The sequence below is a fragment of the Vulpes vulpes genome, chromosome 1 (genome assembly GCF_048418805.1).
Source record: "Vulpes vulpes isolate BD-2025 chromosome 1, VulVul3, whole genome shotgun sequence".
In the NCBI taxonomy this organism is placed as follows: domain Eukaryota; kingdom Metazoa; phylum Chordata; class Mammalia; order Carnivora; family Canidae; genus Vulpes; species Vulpes vulpes.
In genome coordinates, this window is record NC_132780.1 from 128,440,833 (window position 1) to 128,453,203 (window position 12,371).

The 12,371-nt window shown below is 54.5% G+C and overlaps 1 long non-coding RNA gene across 1 annotated transcript; it reads right to left on the reverse strand.

Annotated features, from left to right (window-relative positions):
- Positions 1-250: 250 nt before the first annotated feature.
- Positions 251-11,274, reverse strand: LOC112913791 (uncharacterized). The gene is made up of 5 exons (XR_003233728.2): positions 11,162-11,274; positions 10,718-10,898; positions 2,677-2,817; positions 2,527-2,577; positions 251-1,836 (listed from the first exon to the last, which is right to left on the reverse strand). It is a non-coding gene; the product is annotated as an uncharacterized lncRNA (long non-coding RNA).
- Between the last annotated feature and the right edge of the window lie 1,097 nt (positions 11,275-12,371).

The window sequence follows — 12,371 nt, forward strand, 5'->3', positions numbered from 1 at the left end:
AGGCAATCACTGGCGCGTCTGAATACGACGACGGGGAAGTTTGGGCCTTGGAGGCACATTCGAGCCACCACCGGGGGAGCCTTCAGAGGACACTGGGCCCGGCCTTCGGGGCTTCGAGGGGGCCTGGGATTCAACACTGCAAAGGGGCCGCTGGGGGTGAGGGGACGTGACTGAGCACCCGCATGTGCCTTTGGGCCCCGTGTTTGGGACGCTCGGGAAGGGAGGGCTGGCTGAGAGAAAAGGAGAAGCATTTTCAGTTTTTGCATTTATTTTCCTTAAATTCCGTTCATTAACGTGTAGCGTGTCATTAGTTTCAGAGGTAGAGCTCGAGGACTCGTGGGTCGCACATAAGCCCCGGCGCTGAGCACACGGGGCGCCCTCACTCGCGCCGGTCGCCCCGTCGCCCATCCCTTCCCCTCCCTCCACCCCTGCCCCCTGCAGCCACCCTCAGCCTGTATCCTCCAGTCGAGAGCCTCCCGCGGGGGTCTCCCTCTCCGATTTGCCCTGTTTGTTTTCCCCTCCCTGCGCCTACGGTGCTGCTTTGCTTCCTGAATTCCGCGGCTGACTGCTGCCTCGTCACGCAGCATGGACACCAGCCAGCTGCATCCACGTCGGTGCAGGCGGCAAGACTTCATTCTCAGTGGCCGACTTGTATTGCGTTGGGTACACGCGGCACCTGGAGGGGGCGTTTGTGCAAAGGGGTCGGCCGGAGCGACCCCGGGAGGCGGCGTTCTGGAGAAAGGTGTTGAGGAGATGCAGGGCCCGGGGCAGTGGTAGGGGACCGGGTCCGGGGGGGCCCCCCGCAGCTGCGCCCCACGGCACAGAGGCTAAGAGCCCTGCCACCCTGAGCGACGGCGACTTAGCCCCGGTGAGCGAGTCTCCGGCATGGGGACCCCAACCTGTGGCCCTTCTGATGCGACCGCCAGACCTCCCTCTGACCAGCGCCCATCCCGGGAGCCAGGGACAAGCTACCCCAGAAGGAGCTGCAAGAGATTGGGGCTTCTGGAGAAAAAAAGAGAGTTTAGAACGGAATCAAATCCTGTTCGTTCCTCTCCCTTTCTTGGAAGAGAAACATTTCGTAAGAAATGTTTTCCCCTCATTGCAAACTCTCCATCACGCTCTGCATTTGAATCTTTTTCTTCTTCTTGTTGTTCTTCTGAATCCCTTCATTCTGGAGGCTCACTTGTTCTTAGTCCTTTCGGTGTTGCCAGCCGGGCGTGGTGAAGACCCCAAGAGCTCCTGAGCTCCCGAGGCGGGAAGGTCTGCTGGGCTGCACGGAGGAGGGGAGGCGCGGAGCCCGCGTCTGCAGGGGACGGGGGACGGGGGGGGGGGGGGGGGGGGGGGGGGGGGGGGGGGGGGAGGGCGCCTGGTCTCAGCCGGGATGCACGAGGGGTCCTGCGCCCGTGTGCTGCAGGTTTTCACATTTGCTCAATCTTACAGACGAGGAAGGTAGAGCCAAGAGAGGTTACACAAGCTCCCAAGTGATGTGCGAACTCCTAGAAGGCGGTGGGGGTGACTCGTTGGTGCCCGGCTGCAGCCCCGACCAACAACAGCACAGGCGGGGCTCCGGGAGCGGCCACGCTGGGGTCACCCCACCTTCGGACGTCCGGCGCAGGTATGCTCAGCCTCTGAAGGCCGCTCTGGGCCCACCTGGCTCCCCTGGCCATGGCCGGGCCTGCACACAGCCTGGACCTCACGCAGCTGGAGATCCTAACAGCGCCGTTCCCCGCTGCCCTGGCCCCGACGGTCACCTCTCTGTGCAGATGTATTGGCAGGAAGCCTGCTTCCCGGGTGGGTCCCACGAAGCATTCCAGAAGAAAATCCAGCATCACGGGGCTGGGAGGGAAATTAAAGGTCATCCAGTCACTCTCCCCGCGCCCTCCTCGCTCCCACGCACACGCACAACCCCCCTGCCTCCCTCCCCTCGGGCACACACGCTTCCTCCCACCAATTGGTGGAAACTGTAGGCACATTTCTGGCTTAGATTATAGAATTATGTACTTATTTGAAATTGCTAAAGTGGGGAAACTACATGAAGAGGGACGTGCGGTGTCCTAGCCACAGCCCGGCTGAGGCCCCACGGACAGCGGTGCCAATACCTTTGTATAACGTACTAGGGTAGGGTCACGAACAGAGTGTATCTGAGCCCAAGAGGAGAGCAGGTGTTAGTGGTGGGGACACCAGGCGGAGGTGGCCAGTGGGATGGGCCTTCAAGAATGGCGAGGCTCCGTGCTTGTCGTGTGGACGGGCTGTGACAGGGCTGCGGGCGTGTGGGTCATAGGACGCCTGGTGCTCAGCCAGACAGCCCAGGTCCCTGGAGGCCCCAGGGTGCCTGGGAGGGTGGTGGCAGCAGAAGAGTTCTCCGTCACTGAACGTCCCTTACTTGCTCCAGAGACTTTGAACAAGACATCGAGACCCCAGCAGGTTCCTCGGCTATCAGGGAAGGGAGGGGTGGGGCCGAGACAAATACGAGCGGGGATTAGAGGGTGCTGCAAGGGCGGCTGGCGTGCAGGAGGCGCCACTTACTTGTCCCAGGCCTTGGACCAACCAGTCTCGCTGAGTCCCCGATCTCGCCATCTGTATAGAGGGAGGTCAGCCTCACGTTTATTCAAGAAAACTCAACATCACGGCTGAAAGAGCGAAGATGATTGCTGGGGATGATCTCTGGGGACTGACCTGGGAAGACGTGAAGACGGGGGTGACTCGGCAGCGGGCGGCCAGAGGATCCAGGGGAGTCTTCACCGGGACGTCACGGCTGAGGCTGGCTAGCAGTGGGGCCTTCCGTTGGGTGGTTGCTGGAACACCTGTAAATGGCTCCTTCGTGTAAAAAATAAATAAATAATAAAAAATTTTTTAAAAGGGCTCCTTTGTGTGGTCCCTCACCTCAGGATACTTTGGGCCTCTTCAGAGCATGGTGACTGGGCCCTAAGAGGAAGTATCCCAAGAAAGAAAAATGGAAATGCATGGAATCTGTACGAGCTAGCCCCAGAATGCACATGACCTCCCATCCCGCACGCTCCAGGCGTCGAGGCAGCGGCAAAGCCTTGTCCAGGCTCGGAGGGAGGGGATGTGGACCCCACCGCCCCACGGGATGCGTATCAAGGTCACGTTTTAAGGAGAGCATGCCAGAAGGACATGCTGCCGCGGCGGCAAACATTAAAAAATATAATCTAAAAAAAAAAATCTAAAAGGAAAAAAGAAAAATATAATCTACCACAATGCTCCTCACCTTGGCACTCAAAGCCTCTGCCGTCGGCTCCCAGAGACCTGCTCCTGTTCAGTGCAAACCCTCCTCAAGGCAGCCCGGCCTCCTCCCCGCACCCAGAAGACGCCGTTCGCGTCCCAGCCGGAAAGCCTGAGCCCTGTTCTGCCCGCCTCTGGACTGTTCAAGTCCCAGCTCCCAAAGGATTCAGGCTCCTGGTGTGTTTGAGTAACACTTAGACCAAAAACGAAGGGTCAAAAAAAAAAACAAAAAAAAAAGGGTCTTGGCGACCATAGTTCCCAGGTCTTCTTTACTGCTCTAGAGTAAGGGCTGCTTCTTTCTTAGAATTAGTAGAAATTCGTATGTTGGCAAATTGAACACCAATAAGAAATAAATAAATTTTATAAATAAATAAATAAATAAATAAATAAATAAATAAATAAAATAAAAACATCCGTATCTTGTTTTATTAATGAGAAAAAAAGAGAATTAGTAGAAATTCATATGTTGGTGAATTGAACACCAATAAAAAATAAATTTTTTAAAAAAATAAATAAATGAAGTATAAACATCCATATCTTGTTTCATTAATGAGAAAAAAGAGAATTAGCAGAAATTCATATGTTGGTGAATTGAACACCAAAAAGAAATAAAAAAATTTAAAAATAAATAAATAAAATAAAAACATCTGTATCTTGTTTTATTAATGAGAAAAAAAGAGAATTAGTAGAAATTCATATGTTGGCAAATTGAACACCAATAAGAAATAAATAAATTTTTAAAATAAATAAATAAATAATAACATCCATATCTTGTTTTATTAATGAGAAAAAAAAAGAATTCGTAGAAATTCTAACATGCTGAGAATCGCTTGTTCTGAAAAGCGTCTGCCAAGCGTGGCCACGGGTCCCCTCCCACGGCGATCGTCGCACATACATTCTTATGACATTCAGATTCTTTCTCTCTCCCCGACAGAAATAACGACTACGGTGAATTAAAGGCAGCCGATCCTAAACCAACAACCAGCGCAGCTGACAGTGGAAGTGCGAATACGATTACGATTAATGGATTTTTTTTTTCAGCTTTGCTCCATTTCAGCTCATGAGACTTTCCCCTAACCAAGGGCCGGCCACCGCGGCTCACTAACTGCGCTCCAATTAAATCAGGGGCCAGGCCCTGCCCCGTGCAGAGCTCAGCCCCAGGAGCTCGGGGCATCTAATAGGGCTCGGGAACAGCGGCCGCCTGATGGGAAACGCCAGGGAGGTGACCACGCCGGGTGGCTGCCCTGCATTCCAGCTGGAGACCCAGGCCCCCTGGGCACAGCGGCAGGAGCGGGCTTCGGGCCTTGGAGGAGCCGCGCACCCTTATTCACCTCAGTGCGGGGAAGCACGGGGGGAAGGTGGTGGTGTCCCCATTTTAATGATGAGAAAACTGAGGCTCAAGGAGGTCAGGGGGCTATTGCAGGACTGTGGCCCCCGTGTCGGGTGCAAGGGCCCCAAAGCAAGTGTTGCCCATCGCCCAGGCCCCCTGGTTTGCACCGCAGCACTGCCCGTTCGGCTGCCTGGCTCATCGGTGGATTTGGCAAACGCTTGTCAAGCACGTACCTTCCACGCAGCCTGAGCCCGACGTGGACCCCGGGAAAGGAACGGCGAGCGAGGGCCACGTCCCTGCTTGCATCAGGCACGTAGTCCGGAGGGAGAGACGGAATAAACCTCCGATAGATCGGGGCAGGACGGCAGGTGGGCAGGAGAGCGGGGCAGAGTCCCGGGATAGGGAGCGGCCAGGCCGTTGGGGCGAGGAGGAAGGGGGTCCCCGGCTGGGACTGCCAGGAAGGTAACGACGCTGCAGCTGGGACCCCGACGACGACAGGAGGCCGGCGTGTACAGATCTGGGGGAAGAGTCCCAAGCCAAGGCTGCAGAGGGTGCAAGGTAGGAACGGGCCGGTCGCGTCACGGGGACAGGGAGGCCGCCGGGAGCGCACGTCCGGAGCGCCGGGGAGTGGACGGGACCGAAGGCGTGGGCCTCGGAGGCCATAACACGGTGCGGGCAGGCTCTGCAGCAGCTGCGGAGCCCAGAGGTGAACGAGACCGGGACGCGGCGCCTTCCGGGAACGGCCGGGCCCCGTGTCCAGGAGCCTGTCCCACCTGGTGTCCGCAGGGCCCTGCCTGCATCGAGGCAACCGGGGAACCAGCCTCGTCCCCCTGCCGGCAGGACCCGTGGACAGTCAGGAGGGGACACTCGGGGTTCCCAGATTCTCCGTCAGATTCTGTCTGCCGTCTGCCCGTCCCTTCCACCCTTCACCCACGGATCCTGGAGTTGGAGGAGGAAACGCCTGGAAGCCCCCAACTCCGTCGCAAGGGTCCCCTGCCCCTCTCGCCACTTGGAGCACAGAGGCCCCTGGAGCCAGAGCCTACCGGCTCCGTATTCCCGCGGTGGCAGGTGGACGGGTGCGCTGCTGAGGGGTGGGCCCCCCGCACCAAGGTGATCGCTGCCCCAAATCGAAAACACGGGAAGCCCGTCCCAGAGCCAACACCACTGGCTTGGAGCGACAGCTCAGTGCGGGGGCTCCGAGTTAGAGCAGGACGTGGGCAGCACCCCGCACACGCACACGCACGCCCGCTTTGCCCGCTTAGCGCTCCCTCTGGATTGCTGTAGGCACGGCCTGCGCCTTCCCCACCCGTGTCCTGCGTCCAACCAAGGGCCGTGCTCCGGGCAGGGAATCTGCGCCCTGTGATGGGCACCAGACAGGGCGGACGTCCCCCTGCATCCCCCATTTACCTCGTTTCCCGAGCATAGCACAGCCCAAACCTGGAAGGGTGCCCCCTCCTGAGGCCAACCCAATGGGGCCATCGGGGCCATCCCATCCTGGGCCTTCCCCACCCTTTCCCTTCAGGCCACGACACCCCCACCGGCCGAGATCGGAGGCGCTAGCTTGCTCGCTCGCTCTCCCTCTCCCACGTGTAAAGTGGAACCCGGGGAGAGATGGGTTGGGGAAAAGTAGGGAGTTCCAAGGAGCAATGGGGGCTGTTGCAAGAGACGGCGACAGCTGGAGCCAATGGGGGAGATCAGAGGCAGCAGGAGAGAACACAAGGGAAAACCTCAGCCTTGCTAATGCTACAAACTTCCCAAGTCGGATAAATACTATTTGGAAAATGCCCGATGATGCATTTGTCTCCACAGCATCCCACGAATTGCTGGGCACACAGAGAAGATACTAGAAAGGCAGCAGGCTGCGGTGGGTTGGAGCACTGGCTCCGCGGTGGGGTACCTCTCTGAACGTCAGTCTCATCATCTGTGAAGTTGCCCATAGTTGCACGTGAAGAGCTTAGAGCCGTCCCGGCAGGCACTGGAGGCTCAATAGCTCCCAGTTCTGGTATTATTATAGGAAACACGTATAAACACCTGCTAATTGATTAGGAAAATTATATTAGGGGCACCCGAGTGGCTCAGCAGTTGGGCGTCTGCCTTCAGCCCAGGGCGTAACCCCGGGGTCCCGGGATCGAGTCCCGCGTCGGGCTCCCTGCTTGGAGCCTGCGTCTCCCTCTGCCCGTGTCTCCGCCTCTCTCTGTGTGTGTGTCTCTGTGTCTCTCAGGAATAAATCAATAAAATCTTTAAAAATAAATAAAAATAGAAAAAGCAGAATTATCTTAAAGACTGGAATGGGCAGTAACAACTTCTATTCCGAGCTGCTCCAAGGTGGCAGCAGCAGGAGGAACCGTGACCATTTCCCTACACCAGTCGTGTCCTTGAGTCCTGTCCACGGAGGTGGAACACCCGCCACGAGTAACCTTGCATCCACCGGGTTGCCTCAAGGTTTGCAATCACGGTCAGACCAGACACGTCCAAGTCGCTTAATGGCAGGCCAAGCCATCTGTCCCTCCCCTCCTGGCTGGAGCGTCTTTGGAAAAGACCTTGGGAGCCACAGGTGACATACGTGGTGATGGTGCAGGAGGGTCGAGGCCCCGGGGCGTCCTTGAGTAGTAGAGGCAGGAGGCGCAGCTTCTGCACACCTTGCGGTCGTGGCTCCCGAGGTCCCGGGCCGGGCCACCGCGCCAGCTGCTTCTGCGGGGGCGGGACTGTCAGGCCAGCAGGGACAGAGAGGGGGCGTCCCGAGATTCTCTGAAGGCTCCTCTGCACCCCACCCCTGCCCTGGCCCGAGCTGCTGGTTGGCTCTTCCAGAGCCCAATAACCTGGGAAGCCTCACATCCACAGTGGACAGACAGACCTATTATCATTACTATTATCATCATCATTATTAACATTATTATTATTTGGTTTTATCTAAATTCAAGTTAGTCAACATATAGTATATTATTAATTCCAGGGCGGAAAATAGCGACCATCGGTAGCGCATAGCACCCCGAGCCATCTCATCACGTGCTCTCCCCAGTCCCCATCACCCAGTTACACCCCAACCCCCCACCCCCGCCCTCCAGCGACCCTCAGGCCGTTCCCTAGAGTTAAGAGTCTCTGGGGTTTGTCTCCCTCTCTGAGTTTATCCTATTTGATCTTTCATTAGATCTGCTCCTGGCCGATGCCTGCTGGAGATCCGCACTCCCTGCCCTTCATCACCCTTCACCAAGGCCGCAGTCTTCCTGCGCTCCCGCAGGTGGATCCTCGAGCTGGGACGCGGCCTCCCCAGCACCCTGCACTCTGGCCCAGCACCCTAAGCTCCGGCCCAGCACCCTAAGCTCTGGCCCAGCACCCTGACCTCCAGCCCAGCACCCTGCGCTCCGGCCCAGCACCCTGCGCTCCCGCCACACCGGCTCTCCTCCAGCTCTCAAGTGCGCCAAACTCCTCGCTGTCTCAGGGCCTTCACCCAGCTACTCCCTCTGTTGGGACCCTTCTGCCCCCACCCCCGTCTGGCACCATTCCCCTCCGTCTCCTTCCCCTGCCCTGCTCTTCTGTGACCCAGACTAGATCAGGTCTCCAGGCCCATGATAGCCTCCGTTTGCCCTCATATCCCATCTCCCAGTATCTAACAGGAGCCTGGCAATAAACGAATGTGAATGATTTAACAAATTAAGTGAATGGGTTTCATTTTCTAGGCAGCCGGGGGGGTTAGAAGGCCCCACTGCAAAACGGCAAGAGCGTGGGAGTGCTGTCCGGAGGTCGGAGACCTGCGCTTCGGCCCCACCACCTTACCGTCAGCGCTGTGACCTGAGGCAAGTGTCCTCCCGTTTGGGATCCCGAGTCCCTGGAGCGATATCAAGGGCTCCGGGCCATCTGGTCTCTCCGGGCCCCCCTGGGCTGAGCCTCCGAGCACGTGGGTCTTGGGGAGGCCGCGTCCCAGCTCGAGACAGACACTGGGCACAGCAGCCAGGTGGTCAAAGAGGAGGTGACCATGAAAACCCCTGATGAAACGCGCCCCCCCTCCCCCACCCCATGTGCTGTCCGAACACTTGTGCTTGACAGTGACTTCCACAACCAGAGCCAAGGGCACACTTCATCACCTGTAGCTGAATTTTCGGTTCCATCACTTAAACTGGTGACTTCCTATTTCCTCTTGAAACAGCCGGGAAGTGGCAAGAGCTCCCGGTAGCCTGTGCCAGGGCCTAATGCACAGTCTCCGGGCGGACAGCCCAGCATAGGCAAGGTTTTCAAATCGACCGCTCACAACGCTTGCTGCCGTGTCGAGGAGAAAGGAGGACGTCTCGGCCCATGAGCCTTGGGCTCTGCTTTCTGCCCTATAGGATGTGTTCCTTCCCCACTTAAACTTCATTCCTTCTGACTTCCGTTCTTAGATCTCCAGAATTAGAATGTCTAATCCTCTCATGCTCAGAACACAGAGTAATAATTATTCCTGCTGCGCTTCCGCAGTACCAGCCCGTGCCTCCTATCTGGGCACTTTCTTCCTAAACATCATTTAAGTGCAACATGAGAAAATAGAGTAGTTCAAGAGGATGGGATGGGAACCTGATTGCAGCCACTCTCTGGACAAGTCGTTTTCTCTGAACAATTCGGAAGCCCCCCCCCCCCAAAAAAAAAAAACAATTCGGAGGCCCTTGAACTAGGCACTTTCCCATACATGTTGCATGTGCCCATGGATCAGTCTCTTGGTCAAGAATTGGCTGCATGTGCATTGACTGCTTGTCGCAACTACTGTCCAAGAAGCCCAGCAGAGTGCAAGGGACCTCACCTATGGGGCTGGGGCTGATGCCCGAGGTCGGGACTTCTCAGTGAGCCAGAATCCGGGAGCCTGACATGCTCACAGTGTTCCTGCTTAACGTGTCTCCTTGGAGGGACCCCTACCTGAGACGTCTGCACGGTGCAGAGCAACGTACCATATGGACAATGAGCTTTTCACGTCCCGTGAAGCCGCCTCGTCGTCACTGCAAGGGCACCTTTCTTGCACGGGTGCGCATCGAACAAGCTTGAGAACAAGATCACAGCTCCGTGGCCCGGCCGCAGGTTGTGAGCACACTCGAGGGCAACCACCAAACCACCGAACGCAGCTCCTGCCTTGTCGTAATTCATACTTCAAAGGATCAGCCCCCTCCTTGGATGATCCTCAGGCATTTGAAGATGAGTTCCATCTAATTAGGCTCATAAAAAGCTCTCCAGGCTTAATTAATTTGCTCCAGGTAGCTTGTATAGAAAGCGTGAACACAAAAGAAAATTAAAATACATCCCAAAGTGATGTTGTTCTCCATCCCTTGTTGAACGGAGTGAAGATATTTAGACATTCCTATGAAAGTGATAGCCATTGAGATTTTAATCAGAGCAGTTACTGAAATTCCTAACACCCCCACGGTACACTAGGGGAAACAGAGAATAGCTTCGCAGTTGAAAATCTCTGTTGTGGGGACGCCTGGCTGCCTCAGCGGTTGAGCGTCTGCCTCCGGCTCAGGGCATCATCCCAGGGTCCCAGGATCGAGTCCCGTGTTGGGCTCCCTGCATGGAGCCTGCTTCTCCCTCTGCCTGGGTCTCTGCCTCTCTCTGTGTGTCTCATAAATAAATAAAATCTTAAAAAAAAAAAAAAAGAAAATCTCTGTTGCAAAATTTGTACAGAATTGCCATGGGGATGACAATAATCCAAGATGTTGTGACAGCTGGTCCCCTCCGAACACAAACCAAACACTGACAACATTCATCTCCCAAATCTGAATTGTTCTTGGCAGTGTTCGAGTAGCTTTGACACGCGTGGACACCGAGATACAGCCAGGTTAAGTAACACACACCCGGTCATGCAGCCAAGTAGTGTCCTGGCTCTCGGTTGGCATCTGAGGTTACGCCATTACCAAGTTGCTTGATATTCATGTCCCTTGTGGTAAAGTGAGATTTTTAGAGGAAAAAAAGAAGCACAGAACAATCACAACAAACCAAAAAAAAAAAAAAAATCTAGTGTTTTTTTTCCCAGGCTTATTCTCTTTGGATGTGGCTTTGCAAAATGGTTTAATCAGCATTTTTCCTACCAATGGATTTTTATTTTCCTACCTCTAACATTTCTGGTATTGGCAAGAATCAAAGGGAGTTTTAAAAGACTGGATGTTCTTGGCTGCTGTGACAGCTCACCTTGAGACAGAAAACCCCAGGAGAGGGGCGCCTCGGTGGCGCAGCCAGTTAAGCGTCCGACTCTTGATTTCGGCTCGGGTCGTGATCTCAAGGTCTCAGGATTGGGCTCTGCCCTTGGCATGGAGTCTGCTTGAGATTCTCTCTCTGCTCCTCCCACTGTGCTCGCTCTCTCGCTCTCTCTCTGTAATCAATAAACAAAATCTTAAAAAAAAAAAAAAAAACACTAGAAATCTCCAGTACAACCCAAGTTTCTCCATCCCCCCCTCCTGCTTCTCTCTTTTCTCTCTCTACCCCCCTCTCCATGCGTACACAAGACCATTCAGCCAGAGGGAGTTCGAGAAGAAGACAGATAAGCCAGCAGACCTTTAGGTGTCCTTCACATTTCCCTTTCAACCAACTTAAGTAAAACAGCTGCCTTTTTCGGCATGTGGCCCAGAGAGTCACCTGCTAACACTGTGTATTTCCCAGGGGCTCTTTAGCTAATGCAAAGTGCAAAGGGGCTGGAACGAGCAGGTAATTTGTATTCCCGCTGAGGTGGATCACTTGGTGATAGAGTTTCCATCTGTAAAGTGAGGGAGACAAACATTTAAAATTTTAAGTGTCCTTTGTATAAAATAATTATAAAAAAACGGAAAAATGAAGAGCAAAGAGCTAACGGCATGAGTAATTTCAAAATAGTGCAAATCCTTCCAATGTTTTTTTCAAAAATCCTAAAAGGAATAGTCCACAGACACACCGACCCCAATAGCAGAGACGACACTAAAGGAGAGGCTGTCAAAGAAGATGCAGGGAGGCCAACGCTAAGGAAGGCCTTGCAGCCGTGTCGTACTGTGTCCAGTGCTCTCCAACACCCAGACTCTCCTGATTCTCTCCCCCTCCCACCCATCTCTTTTTTTCAAGCAGATCATTTAAACAGATTTCTTTTTTTTTAAGATTTTATTTTTTATTTATTCATGAGAGACACAGCAAGAGAGAGAGAGAGAGAGAGAGAGAGAGGCAGAGACACAGGCAGGGGGAGAAGCAGGCTCCGTGCAGGGAGCGCGACGTGGGACTCGATCCCGGGACCCAGCATCACACCCCGGGCTGCAGGCGGCGCTAAACCACTGAGCCACCTGGACTGCCCCTTAAACAGATTTCAATAAGAAAAAACTCCCTCCTCTTTCCAAGGTGGAAGGTAGGGGACAATTGTCCTCGAGAACGCAGGATTCACTTTGTTAGCTTGTGGCGGTTGTGATACACTGTGAACACTCCCAAATAAATGATTTTAAAAAAAACAACAAACCCTTAATCAGGGGGAGACATCAGTCAGTAAACAAGCACGTCTTGTACACCTGTGCATCGCGGCAGCGAACAAGAACAGGTATAGCTGCTGTGCGGGGCCCAGGTGAAGCTCCAGCTCACTGACCTACTGTGCGTCCCTGGGCAAGTTGTCACATCTGTTGAGGCATCCAATTGCTCGTCTGTAAAATGGGCATAAGAAAGGAAGATGGAAGAAAGGAAGGAAGGGAGGAAGGGAGGAAGGAAGGAAGGAAGGGAGGGAGGGAGGGAGGGAGGGAGGGAGGGAGGGAGAAAGAAAAGAAGAAAGAAAGAAAGAAAGAAAGAAAGAAAGAAAGAAAGAAAGAAGAAAGAAAGAGAAAGAGAGAGAAAGAAAAAG